General features: G+C 48.2%; 1 non-coding gene across 1 annotated transcript; it reads right to left on the bottom strand.

Moving 5' to 3' along the window:
• Nucleotides 1–232: 232 nt before the first annotated feature.
• On the bottom strand, nt 233–306 carry TRNAV-CAC (transfer RNA valine (anticodon CAC)). Its single transcript has one exon. It is a non-coding gene; the product is annotated as a tRNA-Val (tRNA).
• Nucleotides 307–7,580: the final 7,274 nt, after the last annotated feature.

The following is a 7,580-nucleotide window of genomic DNA, read 5'->3' as shown; positions in this document are numbered from 1 at the left end:
TAAGAAAGAGAAGTCGTGCCTTTCGGCTCCGAATCGTTGCCTAAGTCAGGTGGGAACCACTGAGGTTTTGGACTAGGAGAAAGAAGAATACAATATAGGGCTAGTTATGAATAGGTAGAAAGAGAAGTAAGAAATAAAACTGAGGTTTTGGACTAGGAGAAAGAAGAATACAATATAGGGCTAGTTATGAATAGGTAGAAAGAGAAGTAAGAAATAAAACTTATGAATAGGTTGGCTTCGTCCGGGCTCGAACCGGAGACCTTCAGTGTGTGAGACTGACGTGATCACCAACTACACCACGAAACCCTAATGTATGACATCAACGAGAATAACGTCACAAATCAAGAAAACAACGTACTGTAGGGTAAGTCAAGTTGGTCCGACACATGGTCACAAACTACACCGCGACACCATGTTGCAATACATGTTGATGCGCCAACATGTACACATACAATTGTGAACATTGTAAATTTGTTGAATTATCAACATTATTCTTCGTATAATTGTTATGAGGGGCATACCGAGAATTGAACTCGGCATTTATCGCACCCTCAAATGTGTTAGAGGAAAGCGAACATCAAACTTGTCAAGCTTCTAAGTATACAATATTTCTTGTAAAAAGGAAATGTCAAAACAAGAAGAAAATAAATCTTACATAGTCGGATGAAGAACCGACGAGTAGTGGAGACTCTACCATGCTCTCCCCGCGCAAGGAACCGAGGAGACGGTTCACGTGCAAAGAGAAGGGGAAGAAGAAGATGCCGGAATACGACACCGGAAGTGAAGAGTCGGATCGGAGCGGATCTGACCTTGGAAAGGAAGAAGGCGGATCTTTAGAAAGAAAGTTCGAACCGGCCAAGAAGGGCCTCAAACCGGCTAACGAAAAGTTACGCCGCTCAATCCTCCAGAAGAACCCCGTCCAGCGGTACACGTACAACGAGTACATGGCGCATCACAATGCATACATGACCAAGATGGCGGAAGTGTGTGAGCCGGAGAGCTACGCAGAAGCGGCAAAGGAAGCAAATTGGCGTGCCGCTATGGAGGAAGAAATGCGGGCACTCGATGCCAACGACACATGGGACCTTGTTGACCCTCCCCGACATTGTAAACCGATCCAATGTAAGTGGGTGTACAAGGTAAAGTACAATGCCGACGGTTCGGTTACCTGGCACAAGGCCCGATTAGTGGCGAAGGGATACACGCGCAGACTTAAAGAATCGACTATGACGAGACCTTCGCTCCGATAGCGAAGATGACAACGGTTCGTGTAGTATTGGCGGTTGCTGTGGCAAGGGGGTGGCATCTTCACCAAATGGACGTGAAGAATGCATTTCTTCAAGGTGAACTTGAAGAACAGGTCTATATGATCCAACCCCCCGGTTTCCAATAAGAGATGAACAAGTCGGCAATGTGCCGACTCAAGAAGTTGCTTTACGGTTTGAAGCAAGCCCCCCGGGCTTGGAATGTGAAGATCACGCACCAGTTGCGTAAGATGGGGTTTGCGGCCTCAAAGTCTGACTCGTTACTTTTCATCCAGAACAGTTCAAAATGCCCGGTTTGTATCCTACTATATGTAGATAATTTAGTCATCACCGGACCCGGACTCGTTGAAATCGGCCGAGTGAAGTCCCAGATGTCGGACGCATTTGAAATGAAGGACCTGGGGGACCTTCATTATTTTCTTGGGATCGAGGTGATCCAGACCCCCGACGGCATATTTCTCTCACAATGCCATTATGTGTTGAATATGCTGTACAAGTTCGGCATGACAGAATGCTGACTGATCTCCACACCCCTAGACCAGAACCTGAAGCTTCGTCCCAACTCCGGACTGGCTTGTGATGAGAAACGGTTCCGAAAAATTGTCGGAAGCCTCATATACTTGATGATCACCTGATCCGACACCAGTTATCCGGTTGGAGTGATCAACCAATTCATGCAGAAGCCAATTGTGGAGCACCTTCAGTGCGCGCATCGAATATTGCAGTATCTGAGCGGCACGAAGGATCGGGGACTATTATACCGACATGGTATAACTAAAGAGTTAGTTGGATACACACATGCCGACTGGGCTGATGATGCATCGGATTGCCGATCCACCTTCGGTTACATGTTTTCCCTTGGTAGTGTGGCTATTGCATGGAGCAGCAAAAAGTAGCCAACAATGAGCACTGAGGCTAAATATCGGGGCGCTACCGTTGCCACCTGTGAAGCCATCTGGCTTTGGCAATTGCTACAAGACCTGCGGATCGAGGTACCAACCCCGATCCTAATCTACTGCGATAACATAAGCAGCATACAACTCGCCAAGACCCTGTATTCCATGCTCGGACAAAGCACATAGAAGTGCATTATCACTTTTTTTGTAAGCGGGTCATGAGCGGGTCTTGAGCGGTGAAGTTGAACTTCGGTATGTTCACACGGATCGATACGTTGCCGACATCTTCACCAACATGCTCGGTCGGACAAGTTGTAGCATTTTTCGGAGATGCTCGGTATTCAACATCTTGATATGCTGCACTTGAGGGAGAGAACAGGAACGGGAATGAATGGCACCAGACAAGGAGCCGGAGAGGAAGGAAGAACCAAGGGGGGAGATAAGAAGAAAAAGGAAGCCGAGTTGACCAAAGGAGTTGGCACATCCGAACAAGTCGGAGCAAGCGGCGGCGGTGGCAGAGTCAAGAAGGATAGAGCCAACTGAAAGAAGGCCAAGACCCGGACGTGGTCCAATGTGGTGAAGGGCCTAAAAGCGGAAGACGAGTTGGAGACTACCAACTCGGACAAGAGCTGGAATGAATCAGAGGAAGCTGATTCGGTTCAAGATTCGGAGAAGCTGGATCAACTAAAGGCCAACCGGACGAGAAGGCAACGGAAGTCCACACTGACACGGAGGAACCGATGGATCGACAAGCACTAGAGTCATAACAACGAAGGAGCTGAAATGGGCCTGTTGAGGAGACAAGCACCAAGGAGGTCGAGGTGCGCAGTACCAGACGGGTCGCGGGAAGTGGAACCGAACCGGAAGAGGAGCGTGAACAAGGCGGAACGACGCTAGAAGGAGCTGGGTGGAAGGACCCGGAAACCGGATCGAGTGAATCCAGTGCAAACCGGATCCAAGGACATATATTGTATATATGTTAGAGTAAGCCCACTGAGGCTATATTTGTAGATAGCCTAAAAGACATATAAGTATAAATATGACTTAAGGCAATCACTTTAATGTGGTAGAGAGTCGTTGTCAATTGTTGTTGAGACCATATTGTATAGAGTGCGAGAGAGAGAGAGAGAGAGTGTGTGTGTGTAGACACAGAGCGATACTTTGTTGTAACCACTGCTTGGCGAAGGCATAGAGCTTGAGGTTGTTGCCTCCGAGTCTCTGATTGTATGTTTCTCATATAGTGATAGTTTGGAGTCTGTGGGCTCCTGTGGTTTTTCCCTATTTAGGGTTTTCCATGTAAACATCCCGTGTTCTCTATCGTTGTTTGTGTGTGTATGTGCGTTCACTCCCTACATCCCATTTCGGTGTTTGATTCTCATCAAAAGGATTCAAGACTCGGTTGTGGCTGAGCAATATTCCACGCTATTTCCTACACTGATGTGCACATTGCCGGATAGTTGGGATAACCTAGTGGTTACTCTCAGCACCTCCTACTAAGAAGAGAACTTGTCTTTACAAGTGATGAAGACAAGCATCCTGAATGAGGAAGCGAGAAGGAAGGACAAGGGTGTCCTGACTCATTCAGATGTGAATGTGTCACAACATTTAGACAAAGGAAGGAACCGACAAAGGAGTCCACCAAGGAGAGAAAAGTCCCATGCTAGATCGAAGTCTAGAGGTAAACTAACATTCTTTTATTGTGGAAAGCCTAAACATTTCCAGAAGGACTGCCGAAATCTTAAGAAGGAAAAGAGTGTCAGTAATAATGTCAAACCCAGGAAGATTCCTGATGAAAAGAGAACTTTGGCCATTTCTACGAGCGATGAAGAACTCCTTATCATTTGTGAACAGGCAAGTGAAAATCTTGCAACCCTTCGAATGCACTTCGGTGATCGACTCCGGTGCATATTTCCATATAACTCCGTCGAGAGAGTATTTCTCGACTTACACATCCGGTGATCATGGCTGCGTAAAGATGGGTGATAATAGAGAGTGCAAGGTAGATGGAGTTGGAAGTGTTTGCTTGACAACTTCGACAGGGTGTCGACTGACTCTAAAGAATGTTCGACACGTCCCCGATATCAAATTAAATCTAATATCGAATGGAAAGATGGACGACAAAGACTATAGTGGTTTTCGTAATGGCAAGTGGAAGTTTTGCCCTGGAAACCTTATAGTGGCCAGAGCACAAAAAGAAAGCACACTATCCATGATGCATGCCCGACTGTGCAAGTCGAAAGTGAATGTGGCAGCTGACTCGAGTGGAGAGTTATGGCATAAGATGCTAGGCCAGATGAGTGAGAAGGGTCTGCATCTGTTAGCTGACCATAAACTTCTGCCAGAAGTAAAGGGAGTGCACCCGGAGAAGTGAGTCGATTGCTTAATTGGAAAGCAGAACATAGCAACATTCCACTCAAGACCATCATGAAGAAGAGAAAACTGCCACTGGAACTAGTACACGAATGTGTGCTATGTAGATGCTCCGTCACATTGACGCGGACAATACTTTGTGACCTTCATTGATAACTCTAGTCGGAAGTTGTGGGTTTTCGTACTGTAAACGATTACTTGCGGAAGCGTTAGAAACAAGAGAAGGTAGGAAATACACAAAGTACACGGGAGAGACAGAGAGAGAGTAGAACGTAGAAAACCATATTCAAAATGATATGATCACTCTATATCTACAACTGTGCTCAGTAGCACTATTTATACAAGTCCTCATGGGACTGACAGAAGTACTGCATACTTCAATGCTCACACGAGCATCTAACACTTACTACGAGACTATAACTGCCTAGTAGTCTAAACTAATACTAGGCTTCTGGTTACCGATTGGATCTGGCTAACCGGCTCCCCAGCTCACCGGCTTTGTTGCTTGCCAGCTTACCGATCCGTCTCGCTTGCCGGCTCAGGCTTATTCACCCGATCCGGCTCCACTTGAGCTTGCCGGTCAACACTCCCCCTCAAGCTCAACTTGAGGTTGGATCCTAGTGTCAGCCTCTGTGGCAGTCGGTTCTTCCAACCGACTTCTCCTGGCGTCGTTCCATCTTGCTCGCGCTCCTCGTCCGGTCCGGTTTTGTTTGCCGCGACCCCTCTTGTTCTGCGCACCTCAACCTCCTCAGTCGGCTTGTCTGCTCAACAGGCCCAATTCAGATCCCTTGGTGCTGTGACTTCGGCGCGTTCCGGTTCGCCGATTCCTTCGTGTTGGCGTTGACTTTCGCTACCATCTCGTCCTCTTGGCCTTGAATTGATTCGGTTCTTCCGAATTTGTCTGTTGAACCGAATCAACTATCTCCGATTCGTTCCAGCTCTTGTCCGAATCGGTTGCTCCCAATTCGTCTTCTGGTTCCAGGGGGGTCTTGGACTTCTTCCTTCGGTTGGCTTTATCCTTCTTGACTCTGCCGTTGTTGCCGCTTGTTCCGACTTGTTCGGACGTGTCGACTTCCCTTGTCGACTCGGCTCCTTTCTTATTCTTGACTCTCCCTTCGTCAGTTCTTCCCTCACCGGCGCAATCGGCAGTCGTTCTGGTGTCTTTGCCCGTTCTCCCCCTCAAGTGTGGCACGTCGAGATGCTGAACACCAAGCATATCGGTGAAGTGCTGCAACTTGTCTGATCCGAGCGGTTTGGTGAAGATGTCGGCAACCAGCCGATCCGTGTGAACATACCGAAGTTCGACCTCACCGCTCTATACATGCTCACGCACAAAGTGACAATGCACTTCTATGTGCTTTGTGCGAGCATGGAATACGGGGTTCTTGGTGAGTTGTATGTTGCTCATGTTGTCTCAGTAGACCAGAATCGGGGTCAGGACCTCAATCCGAGACCAACACCAGGTTCTTCATGATTGTCGGAATGTGTAATACGTTCATCAGCTTCCCCTTTTGTCCGATGTGGCTCAAAGGGACTTCTCCGACGTGCACGATTGGGTGAGGAGTGTCGTCTCCGGTTTCGACTACTCCTGGTTGATCCAGTTTTTCCAAAAAGGAGAACCTATCTTTGTCGCTTGTCATGTGGTTCGACGCACCGGAATCAACAGACCACACTTCCTCTGATTTGGAAGTGGTCTTCTTCATCGAGTTCGCCTCGTGCTTCATCACCAAGGCTGGCCCGTTATCGTTCTTGGATCCTCCCGATCCCTTCGCGTAGTGCGAGCTTTGTTGGCCATCCTTGCCGGCCTTGACAGATCCGGATTTGTCCGAATCGGCTCGTTTTCTCCAGCACTCGATTTCTCTGTGGCACTTTTTGCCACAGTACCAACATTCCGTTGCTGACTTCTCTTGGCGTCTTCCGGTGTCGCCATGACTACTCCTGCCTATGGGAGTCCCGGAACTGCTGTCGGCACGTTCTCTGTGCCTTCGTTCTTCCTCTTGCCAGCAACCTCCATTGTGTGATGACCCGCCTCGTCCACCACGCCCACAGGACCAATCGGCCTCCGTGTACAGCATCCGGCTGTCAGTGGGTGCGCTAGTTGACGCACTGGCGTGGTTCTCCTCTACAAGGAGCATCGACTGTAAGTCGAAAAATGATGGCGTATTCTCCCTTGTACACTCCGCCGTTCGGAACTCTCTGAACATAGACGCAAGGCCCCCAAGACAGACCTGTACCATCTCGTCTTCCTCTACGGTAATGTTGATAGAGGCAAGCGAGTCACAGATCTCTTTGATCCGGGCTGTGTAATCCGACACCGACATGTCCTTCTGTCGGACATTGCTCAACTCCTATCGGAGTTGTAGCTTCCGGGCTATAGTGCTCGTGGCGAAGAACTTCTCTAGGTTCCCCCAAGCCTCCTTCGGCGTCTTGGCATCTCGGATGTGGCTCAACAGCTGGTCTCCGACACTGGACGCGAAGCAGTACATCACTCTGCTTGCCGATTGTTCCCACACTGGGAAGTCCTTATGTGCGGCATCAGGTGTTGTTTCGTTGGCTCCTTCAACGAAACTCCAGTAGACATGCCCAAGCAGGTACTGGTGCATCTTATACGACCAAGATGGATAGTTGGATTTGTCGAGTTTCTCCACAGGAAGCGAGCTAGCCATCCCTCTATCCATCACTTCTCTGTCTACTGTTTTATGACCTGTTAGGGTTTGCTTTCAAGTGTTTGTCGGATGTAGAGGTTCTCAACCCTCGCACTCTGATACGATGTAAACGATTACTTGTGGAAGAGTTAGAAAACAGAGAAGGTAGGGAATACACAGAGTACACGGGAGAGATAGAGAGAGAGCAGAACGTAGAAAACCATATTCAAAACGATATGATCACTCTATATCTACAACTGTGCTCAGTAGGACTATTTATACAAGTCCTTGTGGGACTAACAGAAGTAACGCGTACTTCAATACTCACATGAGCATCTAACACTTACTACGAGACTATAACTGCCTAGTAGTCTAAACTAATACTAGGCTTCCGGTTACCAATT

The sequence above is a fragment of the Azolla caroliniana genome, unplaced genomic scaffold (genome assembly GCF_043228905.1).
Source record: "Azolla caroliniana isolate FFs.n. ecotype wild unplaced genomic scaffold, voAzoCaro1.0.p SCAF_18, whole genome shotgun sequence".
Taxonomy (NCBI): domain Eukaryota; kingdom Viridiplantae; phylum Streptophyta; class Polypodiopsida; order Salviniales; family Salviniaceae; genus Azolla; species Azolla caroliniana.
The sequence above is the reverse complement of the archived record's forward strand: the minus strand, read 5'-3'. Positions and strand labels throughout refer to the sequence as shown.